This window comes from Oncorhynchus tshawytscha, linkage group LG10 (genome assembly GCF_018296145.1).
Source record: "Oncorhynchus tshawytscha isolate Ot180627B linkage group LG10, Otsh_v2.0, whole genome shotgun sequence".
NCBI lineage: Eukaryota > Metazoa > Chordata > Actinopteri > Salmoniformes > Salmonidae > Oncorhynchus > Oncorhynchus tshawytscha.
Window position 1 is genome coordinate 68,265,991 of NC_056438.1, and position 23,967 is coordinate 68,289,957.

The following is a 23,967-nucleotide window of genomic DNA, read 5'->3' on the forward strand; positions in this document are numbered from 1 at the left end:
TGAATACAAAATACGAACCCCGCCTACTCGTCTCATCCACATTTGATTGAAGATTGACTTTGACTACTGACAACAAAACGATATGGCCGGCTAGCCAATTTGCTCGCTTGAGGCAAAAAGTTGTAACCAAACAAGCTAATCAATCAGATGAAATTTAACGGAATCCTCTGCACATATTATAGTCTCCCGTAGTTACTTTCTCTGTCTAAAGAGTCAAATAGAGTCTGTGGACCACATCAAGGCATAGAATCACAATCAGTTGCGCACACATACTCAATCAAAATGCACGTTGCCAAATGCGTGACGATGCGTAAAAGCGCCCTTGGTACATTTGGATAGGGAACTGTTTACGCATCGATTGACTATCGCCTATAACCACATGGTGTAATGAATATGTTAGGTAATAAAACATGTAAGGATGGCTCAATCAGTGCACATAAGCATTCCGGGGGGGATTTGTTCCCATGGATCTTGCCTTAGTGGCAGAAATATGGTATCATCAGCTTGAGACAGGATGACACATTCCACAGGATCGCTGAATTTAGGCAACTTTAGAACTGAGTGAGAAAGAGAGAGAGAAAGAGAGAGAGAGATAGAGCGACTACTGTAAGAGCAGCTCAGGTATCCCATCTGACTGAACGTATTGTATGTTCCAGGGTGCCTTTAGATCCGCTGTGCACGTTCACGTTTGTGTTCCATCTACAGAACAAGGCGCGGCGTGTTCCACCTACAGAACAAGGCGCGGTCCCGTCTGGATTAGGACTAGAGAAATAGTGCATCATGTGTGCCTGTCAAACGTAAATACACACATTATGACAAATGATTTCTAAGATTTTGTAGTCCTACACTGCGTGTATGTGAGTGCCTCTGCCTAGAGATCTGGACATGTTTTACACAGAAGTTAATGAATGCACTTGCCCTCTGGTTGGTTCAAGACCCGAACAGGCTGTTCTTCCTCAGTCTACTCAAAGATTCACTGTCCTACTCTGCATTCCTTATGGAACCCCTGTTGTGAGGCCAACAGAGTGACAGAATTTGAAAACGCATACTGTCCACCATGTCGTTTCCCAGGGCGGTAATATAACACGCCTCTCGCATGAATGAGCAGTTTTGTTCCCCCTGCCCTGTCCCAGAGAGAACAAGAGAGAAGAAAGGAGAGAGAGAGACCTTTGCTCAGGCTCTCAGACCCATTCGCAGCCATGGCCGGGTGTTCAGAGAAAGAGCCCATCGCTTTAGCGAGACCCGATGACCTGCAACAGTTTATGCCACCAGTAAGCAGCCTATATCGTATATCTTTGCTTGTAACGTGTGCCAGATAGACTACTCTCAGAAAACTTTGTTTGGACATTCCACAAAGACACCTGCTCATTCTGAGGGAGGTGTTGTGGTTGAACTGAACTTTTATAAGCGCAACTCATTACAAACACTTTATGAACTTTGTGTAGGTGGCATTCATGTGTAAATGGTTCATGTGTTCACCGCAGGCATACACTGCTGTGGCCGTTAAACCGGCTGCCACCAACCGCCTGCTGACGACCCGGGATTGTGGTCCTTATCGCCGGGGCAATTCTGCTGCTGTTCGGGGCTATCGGAGCGTTTTACTTCTGGAACAACAACGACAACCATGTAAGCATTTAAACATTAGTCCCTCTGACGATAGCGAGTTCAAGAAACATTGGGCCTTGAACCAGCCAGCGACTCTTGTTTATCAAGAGTCAAGAGGGTAGCTGAATAGAAGCCGTGTATGTTTCTGAGACTGAGGGTCCTGCTGATGTACTGGGGTCGAGAGGTGTGAGCGCAGTAGGACCTTGCTACTTTAAAAATATTTTGTTCTGAATTTTTAGACCCAGATGGATTACCAGGACATGTACTCATAGCATGCGCTGACCAGCTGGCAAGTGTCTTCACTGACATTTTCAACCTCTTTCTGACCCAGTCTGTAACACTTACATGTTTCAAGCAAACCACCATAGTTCCTGTGCCTAAGAACACCAAGGTAACCTGTCTAAATGACTACCGACCCGTAGAACTCACATCTGTAGCCATGAACTGCTTTGAAAGGCTGGTCATGGCTCACATCAACACCATCATCCCAAAAATCCTGGACCCACTCCAATTTGCATACCACCCCAACAGATCCACAGATGATGCAATCTTTATTGCACTCTACACTGTCCTTTCCCACCTGGACAAAAGGAACAGCTACTGTTTATGAGAATGCTGTTCATTGACTACAGCTCAGCGTTCAACACCATAGTGCTCTCCAAGCTCATCACTAAGCTAAGGACCCTGGGACTGAACACCTCCCTTGACTTCCTGACGGGCCACCCCCAGTTGGTGAGGGTAGGCTGCAACACATCCGCCACGCTGAACACGGGGGTTTGCCGCGCATGACTCCAACACCATCAATAAGTGTGCCGACGACACAACGGTGGTATGCCTGATCACTGACAATGATGAGACAGCCTATAGGGAGGAGATCAGAGTCCTGGCATTGTAGTGCCAGGACAACAACCTCTGCCTCAACATGTGCAAAACGAAAGAGCTTATTGTGGACTACAGGAAATGGAGGGTCGAACATGCCCCTTTCATTTTGACGGGGCTGTAGTGGATTGGGTCGAAAGCTTCAAGTTCCTGTGTCCACATCACTAAAGACCTATCATTGTCCGAACACACCAACACAATCGTGAAGAGGTTATTACAACCCCTCTTCACCCTCAGTAGGCTGAAAATATTTGGGCATGGGCCCTCAGATCCTCAAAACGATATATAGCTGATCCATTTAGAGAATCTTGACTGGCTGCATCACTGCTTGGTATGGCAAGTACTCTGCATGCGACCGTAAAGTGCTACAGAGAGTAGTGCGTACGGCCCGTATCATCACTGGCGGTACCAGAGCGCCAAGTCTGGGACCAAAAGGCACCTGAACAGCTTCTACCCCCAAGCACACACACTACGTACACTCACATGCACAAAACACACACACACATGCATATTGACGCCACACGCACACTCACACAGACACAATTTCACACTTCACTTACGCTACTGCTACTCTATTACATATCCCGATTAGGGTTGAATGGCGGGAACCCGGTTATCAAGATTTACAGGGATTTACCACCCAAAACCTCCCCCTTAATTAAGTAACTGCGAGAAACCGGTAAATTACAATAAATGATTTTTTGAACAGCATGGAGTGAAATGGAACTGGTAAATTATATGTGATGTCTAAATCTGGTTTCTCTATGGCCTCTGCATGTTGAATCAACACTCAGGATGGGGACAGACAGCCCATCTCAGTATGGAGCGCAGTTCACAATGTATTGTAAACCTATCATTTCATCATGGTAACTTTTTTTCTTGTGACAGGTAGGCTTGCATTTGCTGAAGCATTGTCTATGCTACAGTAATATAAAGACCGAATTTACCCATCTCCATCTGGCTTTCAGGGCTCACCTTGTTTTTATTATTGTAAAGATTTTTACATTTATTTCAGAGTCAGAGTTTTACAATCAAATATCGTTGTTTTAAATCAGTGAACACGCGAGCACTCTCTCGCATTCTTTCTCTCTCTCCATCAACTACATTCAAATTGATTCCAAAATAGATCATCCTGTTCTAGATTGATGTCCTAGCCTACGTCTTTCAAGAAATATATTCAATGCAGTATTAGCCTTATGTTTAGCTAATTAATGTTGGGTGATGCATAATAAGCTTCTAACTTATAACCTCTGTCTCTTGGGAATACGCACCTCCGCTGACCTCTCTCCTTAAAAAAATGCTCTGTAGCTCTTGGAGTCCCAGGCAGGAAAAGCTAGACATCATTTTTTTCAGCATTTCTTATACCAATAGACTATTTGAAGAGGGATGCAAGCTCTTGTTAGCTGAAAGTTAAATACAGCAGCCAATAGAACTCACAGGTAGTTTGAAAGAAGAGTGAACATGCGATGGCGGTAGGAAATAGAGCCCCACATTGCAGGTGTCATAATAACTATAAAACCTTTTGTTTTATTGTGGAGACATAAAAACTATGAAATAACACATATGGAATCATGTAGTAACCAAAAAAAGTGTTAAACAAATCATAATATATTTTTTATTTGAAATTCTTCAAAGAAGCCACCCTTTGCCTTCATGACAGCTTTGCACACTCAAATCAAATCAAATCAAATCAAATTTTATTTGTCACATACACATGGTTAGCAGATGTTAATGCGAGTGTAGCGAAATGCTTGTGCTTCTAGTTCCGACAATGCAGTAATAACGAGCAAGTAATCTAACTAACAATTCCAAAAAAACTACTGTCTTATACACAGTGTAAGGGGATAAAGAATATGTACATAAGGATATATGAATGAGTGATGGTACAGAGCAGCATAGGCAAGATACAGTAGATGATATCGAGTACAGTATATACATATGAGATAAGTATGTAAACCAAGTGGCATAGTTAAAGTGGATAGTGATACATGTATTACATAAGGATGCAGTCGATGATATAGAGTACAGTATCAACGTATGCATATGAGATGAACAATGTAGGGTAAGTAACATTATATAAGGTAGCATTGTTTAAAGTGGCTAGTGATATATTTACATCATTTCCAATCAATTCCCATGATTAAAGTGGCTGGAGTAGAGTCAGTGTCATTGAAAGTGTGTTGGCAGCAGCCACTCAATGTTAGTGGTGGCTGTTTAACAGTCTGATGGCCTTGAGATAGAAGCTGTTTTTCAGTCTCTCGGTCCCAGCGTTGATGCACCTGTACTGACCTCGCCTTCTGGATGACAGCGGGGTGAACAGGCAGTGGCTCGGGTGGTTGATGTCCTTGATGATCTTTATGGCCTTCCTGTAGCATCGGGTGGTGTAGGTGTCCTGGAGGGCAGGTAGTTTGCCCCGGTGATGCGTTGTGCAGACCTCACTACCCTCTGGAGAGCCTTACGGTTGAGGGCGGTGCAGTTGCCATACCAGGCGGTGATACAGCCCGCCAGGATGCTCTCGATTGTGCATCTGTAGAAGTTTGTGAGTGCTTTTGGTGACAAGCCGAATTTCTTCAGCCTCCTGAGGTTGAAGAGGCGCTGCTGCGCCTTCCTCACGATGCTGTCTGTGTGAGTGGACCAATTCAGTTTGTCTGTGATGTGTATGCCGAGGAACTTAAAACTTGCTACCCTCTCCACTACTGTTCCATCGATGTGGATGGGGGTGTTCCCTCTGCTGTTTCCTGAAGTCCACAATCATCTCTTTAGTTTTGTTGACGTTGAGTGTGAGGTTATTTTCCTGACATCACACTCCGAGGGCCCTCACCTCCTCCCTGTAGGCCGTCTCGTCGTTGTTGGTAATCAAGCCTACCACTGTTGTGTCGTCCGCAAACTTGATGATTGAGTTGGAGGCGTGCATGGCCACGCAGTCGTGGGTGAACAGGGAGTACAGGAGAGGGCTCAGAACGCACCCTTGTGGGGCCCCAGTGTTGAGGATCAGCGGGGAGGAGATGTTGTTGCCTACCCTCACCACCTGGGGGCGGCCCGTCAGGAAGTCCAGTACCCAGTTGCACAGGGCGGGGTCGAGACCCAGGGTCTCGAGCTTGATGACGAGCTTGGAGGGTACTATGGTGTTGAATGCCGAGCTGTAGTCGATGAACAGCATTCTCACATAGGTATTCCTCTTGTCCAGATGGGTTAGGGCAGTGTGCAGTGTGGTTGAGATTGCATCGTCTGTGGACCTATTTGGGCGGTAAGCAAATTGGAGTGGGTCAAGGGTGTCAGGTAGGGTGGAGGTGATATGGTCCTTGACTAGTCTCTCAAAGCACTTCATGATGACGGATGTGAGTGCTACGGGGCGGTAGTCGTTTAGCTCAGTTACCTTAGCTTTCTTGGGAACAGGAACAATGGTGGCCCTCTTGAAGCATGTGGGAACAGCAGACTGGTATAGGGATTGATTGAATATGTCCGTAAACACACCGGCCAGCTGGTCTGCGCATGCTCTGAGGGCGCGGCTGGGGATGCCGTCTGGGCCTGCAGCCTTGCGAGGGTTAACACGTTTAAATGTCTTACTCACTTCGGCTGCAGTGAAGGAGAGACCGCATGTTTCCGTTGCAGGCCGTGTCAGTGGCACTGTATTGTCCTCAAAGCGGGCAAAAAGTTATTTAGTCTGCCTGGGAGCAAGACATCCTGGTCCGTGACTGGGCTGGGTTTCTTCCTGTAGTCCGTGATTGACTGTAGACCCTGCCACATGCCTCTTGTGTCTGAGCCGTTGAATTGAGATTCTACTTTGTCTCTGTACTGGCGCTTAGCTTGTTTGATAGCCTTGCGGAGGGAATAGCTGCACTGTTTGTATTCAGTCATGTTACCAGACACCTTGCCCTGATTAAAAGCAGTGGTTCGTGCCTTCACTCTTGGCATTCTCTTAACCAGCTTCACCTGAAATGCTTTTCCAGCAGTCTTGAAGGAGTTCCCGCATATGCTGAGAACTTGTTGGCTGCTTTTCCTTCACTCTGCGGTCCAACTATAGGCCCAAAACACATACATGTCTCCTAGTCTCCCACGCCCAGGCTACATTCTATCCCTAACAGTAAATAATATAAAAATGAAATAGAAAGATTTTTATCAAACTGAAACTAAATAAAAAATAATAAATCAAGTCTAAAAACTAACTTCATCTAAACTAGATGCTAAAAACGGATAGAACCCCCCCCAATTAAATCTCAAAACAATGGTCACCTCGTACAACCTCGCACAAAACTATGATTCCTTCTCCATCGCTGTGTGTGTGTGTGTGTGTGTGTGTGGCAGTTCTACAACATCCACTACAGCATGAGTATTAACGGTAAGGTGGAGGATTGATGGTACCAACAACATAGAGAGATTCCCCCCGCCAGCGGAAATGGTGAGGCAGTGGAGGTCCACGACTTCCAGGTTGTAAGTTTGAAAGAACAACAGCAATGACAACGACAACAAACCATTCTAATTCCAATGGTAGGAATGACCTCAGCTCTCCTACTGCCTCTCCCTATCCAGTCTCCCTCTCCCTCTGTCCACAGGCGTAACACAGTTTCTCTGGGGCCCCTGGCAAGGTTGCCGTTTGTTTTAGCTAATGTTTATTGGTAGGCCTATTTGGTCGTCATTTTCTCAGGTTAAGCCTAACATTTCACGAAGCTATACATGGTACCACAATGCTGACATTTCACGAAGCTATACATGGTACCACAATGCTGACATTTCACGAAGCTATACATGGTACCACAATGCTGACATTTCACGAAGCTATACAAGGTATCACAATGCTGACATTTCATGAAGCTATACAAGGTATCACAATGCTGACATTTCATGAAGCTATACAAGGTATCACAATGCTGACATTTCACGAAGCTATACAAGGTATCACAATGCTGACATTTCATGAAGCTATACAAGGTATCACAATGCTGACATTTCATGAAGCTATACAAGGTATCACAATGCTGACATTTCATGAAGCTATACAAGGTATCACAATGCTGACATTTCATGAAGCTATACAAGGTATCACAATGCTGACACTTCACAAAACTATACACGGTATCACAATGCTGACATTTCATGAAGCTATACAAGGTATCACAATGCTGACATTTCATGAAGCTATACAAGGTATCACAATGCTGACATTTCATGAAGCTATACAAGGTATCACAATGCTGACATTTCATGAAGCTATACAAGGTATCACAATGCTGACATTTCATGAAGCTATACAAGGTATCACAATGCTGACATTTCATGAAGCTATACAAGGTATCACAATGCTGACATTTCATGAAGCTATACACGGTATCACAATGCTGACACTTCATGAAGCTATACACGGTATCACAATGCTGACATTTCATGAAGCTATACACGGTATCACAATGCTGACATTTCATGAAGCTATACACGGTATCACAATGCTGACATTTCATGAAGCTATACACGGTATCACAATGCTGACATTTCATGAAGCTATACACGGTATCACAATGCTGACATTTCATGAAGCTATACAAGGTATCACAATGCTGACATTTCATGAAGCTATACAAGGTATCACAATGCTGACATTTCATGAAGCTATACAAGGTATCACAATGCTGACATTTCATGAAGCTATACAAGGTATCACAATGCTGACATTTCATGAAGCTATACACGGTATCACAATGCTGACACTTCATGAAGCTATACACGGTATCACAATGCTGACATTTCATGAAGCTATACACGGTATCACAATGCTGACACTTCATGAAGCTATACACGGTATCACAATGCTGACATTTCATGAAGCTATACACGGTATCACAATGCTGACATTTCATGAAGCTATACACGGTATCACAATGCTGACACTTCATGAAGCTATACACGGTATCACAATGCTGACATTTCATGAAGCTATACACGGTATCACAATGCTGACACTTCATGAAGCTATACACGGTATCACAATGCTGACATTTCATGAAGCTATACACGGTATCACAATGCTGACACTTCACAAAACTATACACGGTATCACAATGCTGACATTTCATGAAGCTATACACGGTATCACAATGCTGACACTTCACAAAACTATACACGGTATCACAATGCTGACATTTCATGAAGCTATACACGGTATCACAATGCTGACATTTCATGAAGCTATACACGGTATCACAATGCTGACACTTCATGAAGCTATACACGGTATCACAATGCTGACATTTCATGAAGCTATACACGGTATCACAATGCTGACACTTCACAAAACTATACACGGTATCACAATGCTGACATTTCATGAAGCTATACACGGTATCACAATATACACGGTATCACAATGCTGACATTTCATGAAGCTATACACGGTATCACAATGCTGACACTTCACAAAACTATACACGGTATCACAATGCTGACATTTCATGAAGCTATACACGGTATCACAATGCTGACATTTCATGAAGCTATACACGGTATCACAATGCTGACACTTCACAAAACTATACACGGTATCACAATGCTGACATTTCACAAAACTATACACGGTATCACAATGCTGACATTTCATGAAGCTATACACGGTATCACAATGCTGACACTTCACAAAACTATACACGGTATCACAATGCTGACACTTCACAAAACTATACACGGTATCACAATGCTGACATTTCATGAAGCTATACACGGTATCACAATGCTGACATTTCATGAAGCTATACAAGGTATCACAATGCTGACATTTCATGAAGCTATACACGGTATCACAATGCTGACACTTCATGAAGCTATACACGGTATCACAATGCTGACATTTCATGAAGCTATACAAGGTATCACAATGCTGACATTTCATGAAGCTATACAAGGTATCACAATGCTGACACTTCACAAAACTATACAAGGTATCACAATGCTGACATTTCATGAAGCTATACACGGTATCACAATGCTGACATCCTTTTACTTCTGGCTTGTGGCAATAATATAATTCACTAATTAAAGTTCAAAATTCAAACAATGCAGATTGTCAAATTAATTTCCGATACAACAGAATACTAATCAGCTACCAATTTATTTTTTTTAATATACAGCTGAATATATAGGCTACCTGAACCTGCATGACATGAGCTGTCCTCGCCTTCTCACAGCTTGGATAGAAAGTAAAACCAGTCTATTAATGTAAAAAGTACTGTGCGTCCACCCTCAAAACACTAGCTTAGTAGGGATTGTTTCATTATGAAGTGTACTATCTTGAGCTACTGTACCAGTCCAAAGTCTGGACACACCTTCTCATTCAAAAGTTTCTTTATTTTGTAACGCTCGAAGAGTGATGGGTGTGGAGTCAGGCGCAGAGAGCAGAAGATTCGAGGGGAAAATGCTTTAATGTCCAAAAACAGGAACGCGTACAATGGGTGACGCCGAACACAGGCGTAAAACCCAACCCAAATATCACTGGTATAACCCGGACAGCGAAAACCCAACAATAATCAATACACCTCTTACATATACAGCAACAAGCCCGCACAAACACAAGCTGGCTAATCGAATTTAAATAACCCCAACCCAAAAATCCCAACAAGGAACAGGTGAAAACAATTAGACAAAACCAAACGGGATCGGTTGCAGCTAGTAGACCAACGACAACGACCGCCGAGCACCGCCTGAATGGGAAGGCGCTCGAACACTTTCAGTGATATTCGTGACAATTTAAACTATTTTCTACATTGTAGATTAAAAAAAAAAACATCTCAATTGGGTTGTGTATGGAGGCCAGGTCATCTGATGCAGCACTCGATCACTCTCCTTCTTGGTAAAATAGCCCTTACACAGCATGGAGGTGTTGAGTCATTGTCCTGTTGAAAAACAAATGATAGTCCCACTAACCCCAAACCAGATTGGATGGCATATTGTTGCAGAATGCTGTGGTAGCCATGCTGATTAAGTGTGTCTTGAATTATAACTAAATCACTGACAGTGTCACCAGCAATGCACCATCACACCTCCTCTTCCTCCTCCTCCAGGGAACCACACATGCGGAGATCATCCGTTCACCTACTCTGCATCTCGCAAAGACACAGTGGTTGGAACCAAAAATCTAATTTGGACTCATCAGACCAAAGGACAGATTTCCACCGGTCTAATGTCCATTGCTCATGTTTCTTGGCCCAATCATGTCTCTTCTTCTTACTGGTGTCCTTTAGTAGTGGTTTCTTTGCAGCAATTAGACCACGAAGGCCTGATTCACACAGTCTCATCTGAACAGTTAATGTTGAGATGTGTCTTTTACTTGAACTTTGTGAAGCATTTATTTGGGCTGCAATTTCTGAGGCTGGTAATTCTAATGAACTTATCCTCTGCAGCAGAGGTAACTCTGGGTCTTCTTCTCCTGTGGCGGACCTCATGAGAGACAGGTAACTCTAATGAACTTATCCTCTGCAGCAGAGGTAACTCTGGGTCTTCTTCTCCTGTGGCGGTCCTCATGAGAGACAGGTAACTCTAATGAACTTATCCTCTGCAGCAGAGGTAACTCTGGGTCTTCTTCTCCTGTGGCGGTCCTCATGAGAGGCAGGTAACTCTAATGAACTTATCCTCTGCAGCAGAGGTAACTCTGGGTCTTCCTCTCCTGTGGCGGTCCTCATGAGAGACAGGTAACTCTAATGAACTTATCCTCTGCAGCAGAGGTAACTCTGGGTCTTCCTCTCCTGTGGCGGTCCTCATGAGAGACAGGTAACTCTAATGAACTTATCCTCTGCAGCAGAGGTAACTCTGGGTCTTCTTCTCCTGTGGCGGTCCTCATGAGAGGCAGGTAACTCTAATGAACTTATCCTCTGCAGCAGAGGTAACTCTGGGTCTTCCTCTCCTGTGGCGGTCCTCATGAGAGACAGGTAACTCTAATGAACTTATCCTCTGCAGCAGAGGTAACTCTGGGTCTTCCTCTCCTGTGGCGGTCCTCATGAGAGACAGGTAACTCTAATGAACTTATCCTCTGCAGCAGAGGTAACTCTGGGTCTTCTTCTCCTGTGGCGGTCCTCATGAGAGGCAGGTAACTCTAATGAACTTATCCTCTGCAGCAGAGGTAACTCTGGGTCTTCTTCTCCTGTGGCGGTCCTCATGAGAGGCAGGTAACTCTAATGAACTTATCCTCTGCAGCAGAGGTAACTCTGGGTCTTCTTCTCCTGTGGCGGACCTCATGAGAGACAGGTAACTCTAATGAACTTATCCTCTGCAGCAGCGTTAACTCTGGGTCTTCTTCTCCTGTGGCGGTCCTCATGAGAGACAGGTAACTCTAATGAACTTATCCTCTGCAGCAGCGTTAACTCTGGGTCTTCTTCTCCTGTGGCGGTCCTCATGAGAGACAGGTAACTCTAATGAACTTATCCTCTGCAGCAGCGTTAACTCTGGGTCTTCTTCTCCTGTGGCGGTCCTCATGAGAGACAGGTAACTCTAATGAACTTATCCTCTGCAGCAGAGTTAACTCTGGGTCTTCTTCTCCTGTGGCGGTCCTCATGAGAGACAGGTAACTCTAATGAACTTATCCTCTGCAGCAGAGTTAACTCTGGGTCTTCTTCTCCTGTGGCGGTCCTCATGAGAGCCAATATCATGATAGCACTACACTTGAAGACACTTTAAAAGCTTTTGAAATTTTCCTGATTGACTGACCTTCATGTCTTAAAGTAATGATGGACTGTTGTTTCTCTTTGCTTATTTGAGCTGTTCTTGCCATAATATGGCCTTGGTCTTTTACCAAATAGGGCTATCTTCTGTGTACAACCCCTACCTTGTCACATCACAACTGATTGGCTCAAACACATTAAGAAGGAAAGAAATTCAACAAATTAACTTTTAACAAGGCACACCTGTTAATTGAAATGCATTCCAGATGGCTACCTCATGAAGCTGGTTTAGAGAATGCCAAGAGTGTACAAAGTTGTTGTCACGCCCTGGTCTTAGTATTTTGTGTTTTCTTTATTTATTTGGTCAGGCCAGGGTGTGACATGGGTTTATTTTGTGTTGTGTTTTTGTATGGGGGTTTTTCGTAGGTTTTGGGATTGTGGCTGAGTAGGGGTGTCTAGCAAAGTCTATGGTTGCCTGAGGCGGTTCTCAATCAGAGGCAGGTGATTATCGTTGTCTCTGATTGGGAACCATATTTAGGCAGCCATATTCTTTGAGTGTTTCGTGGGTTCCTGTCTCTGTGTTTGTTGTCACCAGATAGGCTGTATAGGTTTTCACATTCTGTTTGTTGTTGTTGTTGTTGTTGTTGTTGTTGTTGTTGTTGTTGTTGTTGTTGTTGTTGTTGTTGTTGTTGTTGTTGTTGTTTTGTATTGTTTGTGGTTTTTCATTATTAAACATGTATCAAAATTACCACGCTGCATTTTGGTCCGACTCTCCTTCGACGGAAGAAAACCGTAACAGTTGTCATCAAGGCAAATGTTGGCTACTTTGAAGAATCTCAAATATAAAATATATTTGATTTGTCCATATGTGTTCCATATGTTATTTCAAAGTTTTGATGTCTTCACTATTATTCTACAATGTAGAAAATAGTAAAAAATAAAGAAAAAACCCTGAAATAAGTAGGTGTGTCCAAACTGTTGACTTGTACTGTATAATACCATCTATAGTGTCTTTAGCTGTGATTTAGGTGCTATTTATAATCTTTTTATAAAAATGACACATCAAATAGCCTAACAAAAACAATGAGGAAAAAGGTAGTTGCCTTGAGGGTAAATTCAGCTACTATTTATTGTCTTGCTAATAGCCTACACAAATGGACTGCAATTTTTAAGGAAAATTAAATGAGGCCTAAAACAAATGAAATCCAACTTGAGACTCCCTTGGTCTTCTGAAGTACTGTTTTCCCCACGGCCTGTAGGTCCAGGTTGCAGGCCCGACTGTTTTCTATACTGGGTATTGCCAACCCAGACAGTCTTTCCTGAGACATTGTGAATTATATGTCCATTGCGCTGCACACAATTAAAATGTATTTTTGAATGATGCATGCCATGATATACCAGAGATAAGGGACTGTTGATATTCCTCAATCTCAATCGTCAATTCACCAGTAAGTGAAACCACTTTTTTTGTTCAAGCCCTCTAGAACTGTTGTCTGCAAAATATGACAACTTGTTTGTATCTGCTGATTTATTGTCTGTCCAATATCCAGACGACCTGTCCCCAGAGCTTCCTATTCACTTAATCTTGTTCCGTGACGTGTTGAGGCCAGCAATTAAGGAGAATGAGAAACGCAATTAAAGATATTGCAAAACTGCTTTAATATTAGCACTCCTCCCTTCTGCCTAGTTTCCCTGAGGTTGCTACGGCAATCAAGCTGTTTTTACCATCCCTGTAACTGTCGTTTCTGCAAAGAGCTCGTTCTCTAAACTAAAACTCATAAAGAACTACATAAGAAGCATTAGGCTCTCCGTCTGATATGAACGTTAGAACACCTGATTAAGCTCCACTCATTGCACTGTCACCATCGTAGCCTTGACCACGACATTTGTTCACGGATATCCCCCTTATACTTTCAATCAGTTTAAATGTTTCTTTTTCAAGGCCTGAGGAACTTAATCAGTCACATTCCTGAAGCCCAAGAAACAAACACTTATCTTCCTGGTACATATGGAAATCAAAAAAGGTATATGAATAAATGTATTTTTAGAAGGTTACTGTCAAAATGATTTATTACATGTAAAAAATAAATAGACATTGATGACAGGCACATGGGCCCGCAGATCTCATGGGTCCCTCAGCCTCGTTGGGGCTGCGGGTGTGTCCTGTACGCCAGTGCCTCTGTCTCTCTCTCTCTTTCCGTCTCTCTCTCCCTCCCTCTCTCTCACTCTAACACTTGCGTGCTACTTCACTCATCACCTTCCTCTGTGTGTCTCTGTCTGTCTAAAGGTGAAGGTATCAGGTCAGAGAAGTTCTGGGTTACCTATCTGACCACGACACACACCTATCAACTGTCAGACACGGTTAACATTGGCTGAGGGTTGGGGTGCGGGGTAGGTATAGGGACTGAGGTAATTTAAGCGATTACAGGACAGATCTAAGATGAACTGAGTGGTTGACTCTGGCTGGGTTAGCTGTGTGTGGATGTGTCTGCTGTGGCGGTGTGTGTGTGGTTAGTTGGCCTGGATGTGTTTAGCCTGAGGGCTTGTAAAGGGAAAGGAAGAGATTGTAGTAGATTGGCATCCAGACCCAAACATGAGCTCTCTCTCTGGCCTGGGGGGGGGCTCCTCTGCCACAAACTATATCCAAAACAGACCTGTGATCTGGCCTCAGCTGACACAAGGGACTCCCCACCCCCTACGCCCCAAGTCAATGTGTTATAGCCCTGACTGTCATGTTGTCCATTTCTCTCAGAGTGAAGCCAGTTTAGGAGTATTTGATGGTGAACATATATCTATTCATGTTCCTCTACTGTTTACTGGTGTTGTTTTTTCCCTTAATGTAGCAACTTAATGAACAGCCAGAGAAGGTCATGAGTCAGTAACCCTGCAGTCAGGAGAAGCACAAAGTTCCAGCTCACATACAAGGAGGCTGACATACAAGGAGGCTTTAAAGTCCTGTTAGCAGCTGTCAGATTATCAGAGAGCTAGTGGCAGAATGGGGAGGTGGACTGTGAGCTGTGGAGCCTCACACACTAGTGCTGAAAGATTGGTGCTTTTTGAGGTCTGTTCGGTTTTGGTTTGATTATTTTTTAAATAATCAGTTTTCAATTGGTTTCGATCATTTTTTAAAACCACTTAATGTACTAGTCATTATTTGGGTTGAATGCTGTAACACAGAATAAAACCATTAGTGAATGGGTGAGGACCAAGGTGCAGCATAGTAAGCGTACATTTTCTTTTGATTAAAAATGACGCCGACAAAAAACCAAACCAAACCAAACCAAACCAAACCAAATCAAACCAAACCAAACCGTGATGCTATGTGCCCTGAACAAAGACAAAGTTAACTTCCCACAAAACAGGTGGGGGAAAAGGGTACCTAAGTATGGTTCTCAATCAGAGACAACGATAGACAGCTGTCCCTGATTGAGAACCATACCAGGCCAAGACATAGAAATACAAAACATAGAAAAAAGGACATAGAATGCCCACCCGAGTCACACCCTGGCCTAACCAAAATAGATAATAAAAAGCCTCTCTATGGCCAGGGCGTGACACCATGATGGCAGTGACTGCCCATTACTGCGTATCTCTTATTAGCCATCATTTATTCACATTACTTTAATAAAATAGTTCAGTTGTTGTGTATTTTACTTTTGTTTTATTTGATTACTTTATTATTTAATTCCACGTCATCTTCTCATCTCTCTGTCTGACAAAATCACTATTTAGGTAGATCTGACAAAATCACTATTTAGGTAGATCTGACAAAATCACTATTTAGGTAGATCTTCAAAGTAAATAAGGCATACCTTTATGACTGCTGAATACAACTATCGATTACTTAGATCATGTATTTTCAGGTTGAAATACCTCGCAAAGCAACTGCTCTCTATCCCTCTCCGATCCCGCAGTCTCTTTTACATAGCAGGTGTAAAAGAAACACAGACCGGACAAGTAGGCGCGCAATGGATTATGGTCATTGTAGTTAATTACCATGTTTTCTGCACTAAAATATGTAGAATATTGTCCTGTTGGAAACTACAACTCCCTACTACTTCGCACAGTTTGGGCTTGAACGTATTTATCTCTAGAGAAACGGCTGCAATGTGCGTAATGAGCTCATGGAAAAAAACTGAATTCAAATAATTTAACCTAAGTCATTAGTTGTTTAAAAAGTGGAAAATATACATTTTGGTGAATCGCTCAGCACTATACACACACGTGTACACACACACACTAGCACATGCCTCTCAGAGAGAAGGATTGCTTTTACTTGTGAGACATGTTTTCACACTCTCGCTCTCTGGCCAAACTGGGACGAGGTGGGTTGGATCAACACACTGATCTTAACAACATCTGAACAAGCCTGTCAAGCTGTCACAGTGCTGCAAGTTGTGTTTGTGTGTGTTTCTCTGTGTGTGTGTGTAAGCTGTCCCTGTGCCGAAATGAGGCCGTCTGATTATTTAAATCAGTTAGCGCTGCATATGCACCATGTACACATCATTAAACATCATGCAGGGCTGTTCTCTCACAAACACACACATACACACAGTACCTTACTCCCTGCCTTGTAAACAGCCATTTATTTATTCTGCTGTGTGCCAAACTGTGTGTGTGTGTGTTCGGCTCAGATAGGGAGATGTGGTTATAATAGTAGCTGCAGGCTGGTCATCTGCTGTAATTTAGAGTGATGGGAAATATGGGTCAGATAAACTCTTATCAGTCTCGCAGGGGTGACACACACACACACACACACACACACTGGGTCAGATAAACTCTTATCGGTCCTGCAGTGGAGGACCCTTGCTGTTGTTTGTCCCCCAAGCTAATAATTTAAAATGAAAAAGTAATCTGTTGGGTTAGATGATAACATTCCCCTGACTATCTATTACCTGTTTAGTAACTAGCAACACATGTTTATTACTCTAATAATACAATGTTATTACCATGTTATTAGTGTTAGCTGTGTGTCTGTGTCTGTCTGTATGTGTGTGTTTTCGATCTAAAAATCAGATGAAATACTTTTTAATATGTAGGTCATGTTTTTCTGTCAGCTTGTAGACTTAATGTGAATGTCTCCTGACTTTGTTTGAGCACGTAAATACTGGAGAGAACCTAAAGGTTTTTTCATCAACAGAACAGCTACTGAGTCATTACACGAGATGAGTGCCTTTGCGTTCCTTTGATATTTTAAGTAGAAACTGTGCACCAACATTGAATATCAAAAGCCTGCAATATTAAATGAAGTTGCCTTTGGAGAATTCAATAAATCAGAATTTTAATATAATAATAATTTATTAAATGTCTAAATCACTTTTGATAACAATTTGAAAGCTCTTCAAAAGCAAAAAACAAACAAGCATTACATGATGAGTTCACTAGCTATAGTTAGGTCAACCAGTAGAGGACAAGTCTGTGTGCATCCTCCAAAGATGGAGAGGGACAGTTCATGGCTTGATCAGAGGAAGTTGGTCAGGGAGATGGTTGATGAAGGGTATGTAGAGGGCTCCTCTGGGAACCAGCCTGAGTCATGTAGCTACTGGTCTTCTCCTTCGCAATGCATGGCACCCACTTGGCTGATGCCTCAGCAGCTCTGGGTGTCAGAAAGCTCACCACACACAGTTATGACTAAAGGCTTGCTCCATCACTTAGTCCCACATTTTATCCAAGTTTAAATTGTAAAGCCCTAGTTATTTTGATGCTCTGACAAAGTTACTTCTGAAGAGTATTATTTATTTCATGTGATTAATGATTCATTTACATCTGTCCCTCATTTTATGGTCAACCCTGTTATGTGAACTGAACTCTCATTTGAATATGGTTAAACTATTCCTAAAAAAAAAACATTGACCATCTAATAGTCAAATCCTAGAGTTAAAGAAGGTGAGATGGTTCTACTCTTTTTGGCCATTTTCTGGTGTTTTGTGGTGGAAAACTAAGCAGGTCGAGCATAACACGTCAACCCTGTTACTTTTTTGCCACTCCCTGTTGCAGACAACAAGCTTCCATTCCCCGTCACAAAGGGATTTATGACTGATTTAAGAAGAAATCATTCATCCTGTTATGGTCAACCCTGTTACTTTATTTGCCACTTGTATTTTTTACGTCATGAAATTGGAAAATGTGCTGTTTATTAAGTTGAAGATGTGCTCTTTATGACAGAATGTTAAAATGAGGTGAAATCAAAAATAAATTGACCAAGTTACCTTTCTCAAAAGGCACCGAATTGGTGGAACAACTGTGTTTTCTACTCAGTTCTACCTCAGGGTACCTAACACAGACCATCCAATAAATCTAACATCTAACGAACACTAGGTCAGAAACTATATATTTACAAAAAGCACGAGGGATTTCCCTGCTTTAATATGTACTTTGTTATTGGTTTCATTTAGAAAACATACAAAAGATTTAAACAGAAAAGGGGGAATGAGAAAGAGCAAACCATATCAAAACAGACAAGGGGTCAAGAGTCAGAAAATTGCCATTAAACAGGAAAATAATTACTGTCCGTCAAACATAGTGTAAGTCCAGGGGCTTTCCTTAAGAGCCCGTGTCTGTCTGTCAACTTTGTATAGTCGAGAGCTACTTACAGTGGGGCAAAAAAGTATTTAGTCAGCCACCAATTGTGCAAGTTCTCCCACTTAAAAAGATGAGAGGCCTGTAATTTTCATCATAGGTACACTTCAACTATGACACACAAAATGAGTAAAAAAAATCCTGAAAATCACATTGTAGGATTTTTAATGAATTTATTTGCAAATTATGGTGGAAAATAAGTATTTGGTCAATAACAAACGTTTATCTCAATACTCAATATTGTTATATACCCTTTGTTGGCAATGACAAACATTTCTGTAAGTCTTTACAAGGTTTTCACACACTGTTGCTGGTATTTTGGCCCATTCCTCCATGCAGATCTCCTCTAGAGCAGTGATGTTTTGGGGCTGTTGCTGGGCAACACGGACTTTCAACTCCCTCCAAAGATTTTCTATGGGGTTGAGATCTGGAGACTGGCTAGGCCACTCCAGGACCTTGAAATGCTTCTTACGAAGCCACTCCTTCGTTGCCCGGGCGGTGTGTTTGGGATCATTGTCATGCTGAAAGACCCAGCCACGTTTCATCTTCAATGCACTTGCTGATGGAAGGAGGTTTTCACTCAAAATCTCACGATACATGGCCACATTCATTCTTTCCTTTACACGGATCAGTCATCCTGGTCCCTTTGCAGAAAAACAGCCCCAAAGCATGATGTTTCCACCCCCATGCTTCACAGTAGGTATGGTGTTCTTTGGATGCAACTCAGCATTCTTTGTCCTCCAAACACGACGAGTTGAGTTTTTACCAAAAAGTTATATTTGGATTTCATCTGACCATATGACATTCTCCCAATCTTCTTCTGAATCATCCAAATGCTCTCTAGCAAACTTCAGACGGGCCTGGACATGTACTGGCTTAAGCAGGGGGACACGTCTGGCACTGCAGGATTTGAGTCCCTGGCGGCGTAGTGTGTTACTGATGGTAGGCTTTATTACTTTGGTCCCAGCTCTCTGCAGGTAATTCACTAGGCCCCCCGTGTGGTTCTGGGATTTTTGCTCACCGTTCTTTTGATCATTTTGACCCCACGGGGTGAGATCTTGCGTGGAGCCCCAGATCGAGGGAGATTATCAGTGGTTTTGTATGTCTTCCATTTCCTAATAATTGCTCCCACAGTTGATTTCTTCAAACCAAGCTGCTTACCTATTGCAGATTCTGTCTTCCCAGCCTGGTGCAGGTCTACAATTTTGTTTCTGGTGTCCTTTGACAGCTCTTTGGTCTTGGCCCTAGTGGAGTTTGGAGTGTGACTGTTTGAGGTTGTGGACAGGTGTCTTTTATACTGATAACAAGTTTAAACAGGTGCCATTAATACAGGTAACGAGTGGAGGACAGAGGAGCCCCTTAAAGAAGAAGTTACAGGTCTGTGAGAGCCAGTAATCTTGCTTGTTTATAGGTGAACAAATACTTATTTTCCACCATAATTTGAAAAAAAATCATTAAAAATCCTACAATGTGATTTTCTGGATTTTTTTTCTAATTTTGTCTGTCATAGTTGAAGTGTACCTATGATGAAAATTACAGGCCTCTCTCATCTTTTTAAGTGGGAGAACTTGCACAATTGGTGGCTGACTAAATACTTTTTGCCCCACTGTATAAGATTTACATTTCAATGTTTATTGTGTATTTATAACCCCCCCTGTATTTCTCTCTCCAGGATGAGGGAGGTGACCCCTGCTAAATTTGAGGAACAGCCATGGATCTGGGTGGCAGCTGACGTGCCCCTCTCTGACCCTGCCTTCCTCAGCACCAAGATCCGTGATTTGTGTGGAGACCTGCAAATTTTCTGGCTCCGTCACACCTACACCAACAGTACCCAATCAGACCCTTTAAAATGATCACAGAACAACAATAAGTTATGAAAGTGACTCCAAGCAATGCACATAGCAACATGATGCACTGGAGATATGCAAAACAGTACAATTAGTAGGTTTTTTGCAATTAGTATTAGCAATGTAGGTGTGCTGCCTTCAAAAGTGGCTCCAATAATGACCAGATGTCAAATGATGTTGTGTTGGCTTCCATAGTGTATTGACTGTCTCTGTGCTCTCCCCAGGTGGGCAGAGGAAGAGGGCGGCCCCTCATCAGCGTCGCCAGGCACCCGGGGCAGAGGAGGAAGTGGACCCGGAAGCAGAATTTAACCCGAGAACCCCTATCACGTGAGTCCCCCCGACCAATCAGTCAGTATGCTGTGTTACTCGAGATTCCCACAGCAGAGCACTATTATTTGGCCTTCATTGACAGTGTTTGCTGTGTCACCACTGGCCTATACGAACAGCCAGACCACATCCTCTCTCAGATATATAATGTTATGTTCACAGTTGAGTGTCTGACAAATGGTTTCTGTCCTGGTCCCGTCTCTCTCCCAGCATGCACAGCTGTGTGAGCAGGAGCAGATGTTGGGGTCACAATGTCAGTGTGTGATTATGTGAGTGCGCCTGTCACTCAGAGCGTGTGTGTGTGTTTGCCTGTCACGCCGAGTCTTGTCTGCGCCTCATGAACCCCTTTAAAATACCAAACTAAAGTCCCATTGAGCCTTTCAGGAGTGTAAATTGCTCCCCTCCTGCCACTCTGTCCATGTGTAGACCCCCAGACTTCCCCTAATCCTCACCGCTCCTCCTTCTTCTCCTTCCCCTGAGAGAAACAGACATCCCCAGACTCCCACAGACATAGACACAGACTCTGTTTGCATTTGAGATAAATCATTGAATGAGAAATATAATTCTACACAGAAACACATTATACATTAATACAGACATAAATGGGTTTAGAGAGGAGTTGAAAAATGTGGCTATTATCAGTATTTCACTCTCTCTCTCACTCCCTTTCTGTCTCCCTCTATCTGCCTTTCCTCCCCTTCTGTCCCTCAACTTAAAGCGTGGCCTGGATGGTGATGAGGGCACAATGACCTTTGACCCCATGCTGTAAGGAGTGCCGGAGGAGCCACACCCCGTGCCAGAGGACCTGTGAGCCCCTGGACGGGTTCCAACCCTGGCCCTACCACTACCGCGGGTGCAGGGTAGCATGCAGAGTCATCATGCCCTGCTGTTGGTGGGTGGGACGCATCCTGGGCATCCTCTAAACACCCCTCAACCAGCCCTGGACTGGTAGAGTCCAGAGAGAAGGAGAGGCGGGTAGAGAGAGAAGAGGGTAGGTGGATTTGGGCAAGGGAGAGGGAAAAAACAAATCTTTCAAGGATATTCAGTTTTTCATCATAAGATATGCTATAACACAGACTACAATATCATATGACATACTTTAGAAAAGAGTACTCTTTCATACCACATACCCGTGATAACAAAATCATCCTGTCTGATCTCGTCACCTTAAACCAAACATAACAAAGTAGCATCAGCACAGCTTTTATATCAATTATACATAATATGATCTGTGATAGTTATGATTTTGGAAACTTGTATGTAAAGAGCTAACACCTTTCCTTTTAGCTTTCTGATGTAAATAAATGTAATAAGTATTCTGTATGCTGAAATATGAGTTGGAGGACTAGACTGTATGTCAACTGTGCATGCCTTTAGGTATTCATCATGCTAGTGAGAAATGTTTCTGTCCTAGCTATTTCCTAACCATTTCTCCAGAAGTAGGGCCTACTAAGGGGGCAGCAGGGTAGCCTAGTGGTTAGAGTGTTGGACTAGTAACCGAAAGGTTGCAAGTTCAAACCCCCGAGCTGACAAGGTACAAATCTGTCATTCTGGCCCTGAACAGGCAGTTAACCCACTGTTCCCAGGCCGTCATTGAAAATAAGAATTTGTTCTTAACTGTCTTGCCTAGTTAAATAAAGGTAAAATAAAAAATAACAACATGTGATGTTTGCTTTGTAGTTCTCCTCAAAAGTAACTATATTTCCCATCAGCATGAAATAACTATTTCAAAGTGCAAACATATATAATTCATTTTTGCCATTCTTATTGCATAGCAACACATTACTTCAGTAATGTACTGTCCTCAATACATAAGCGGCCCTTCAAACTGTATGTTGCAAATTAGTCTGTACTGTATGTGTCAAGAGCAGAGATGAATGCTACCGTACACACAGCATGCATGCAGCCAAACACACTGGAGTTAATATGGAAAATATACTAGTTGATCCAGAAGGTGAAAAACTTTGAGAGCAGCAGTGAGTTTCAGAGATCTCGAAAGCTTTAATGTCAGCGTTCCAGTTCTAGAAGTGTTAAATGAGACTAAAGACTGCAGCCGTCATGCTGAGATCTTACCCACGATGCTAAGTGCTTAACTCCTTTTGATGTTAGTAGAGCAGCTTCAGGCAGGGGGCTGTGTGGGTGCGTGAGATGCAGTTAAGAGTTTTAACCGAAGCCATTTGATCGCCACGGCACCTGAAACAACGTGCAATGAATTGAACACTTAACTCAGTGAGGAAGGGAAGGGGTGTGTGTATTTTTCACTTAACTCAGTGTGAGGGCTGATGATGCAGTTAGATCCATATTAATGCTCCTGCACTTAACGCAACGCCCACTCAAAGCAGAGTGCAGCAGAGCGTAGTGTGTGAGGATGAGGTCTACTCCCTGTAATATAGTACAGTAGATTAGTACAGGATTGGGTGTGTTTGGTATTGGTAATTGACGATGCTAGCTTTCTTTTGGGCCACCTTCAGTAGCCAAATGTTGCAGATAAAATGCCACGAATAGCGCAGGTTTGATTCCTTTGATGTACATAACATATGTTTATCAGAACGTTTAAAAATGGTTGTCCTTCTGAACACGCCCGAGGTCACTTAGACAACATTACACACAGTGAAACAAACTAAATAATTTACTTACATTTAAGTTTGAATCACATTGAGGAAAAGGAAATTCAAATTTGACTTCCATTGCATGACTGTATTGCTGCTGATGTGGAAAAATATTCTAGAATTCTTATACAAGTACAAAAAACAACAACATTTAACATATTTTGTATTCTTTCCAAGTGGTGAATGGGACAACATAAACGTCCCTCACCTCCCACCCACCCCGGATAAAGAAAGGCTCTAAACACAAGAACAACCACAAGAGGCAGTCCAGGAATCAGGTTCAACCCTACACTCACTACCTTTAACCAAATTGGCCATTCAGATGATTCCCAGTTTTTATATTATATATAGGATAGACAGATGTACCGATTAACCTCTTTATAGTGTTTGTCAGAATGGTTAAACGCTAGAGTTACTAGTGGTTCCTGGACTGTGGCGAAAAGCACCAAAGCTCTAAAACCAATATTGACAGACGGACTGGAA

The 23,967-nt window shown here is 42.8% G+C and overlaps 1 pseudogene; it reads left to right on the plus strand.

The window, feature by feature from the left end:
• The first annotated feature begins 1,199 nt into the window (after positions 1–1,199).
• Positions 1,200–22,071, plus strand: LOC112259637 (annotated as a pseudogene).
• Positions 22,072–23,967: the final 1,896 nt, after the last annotated feature.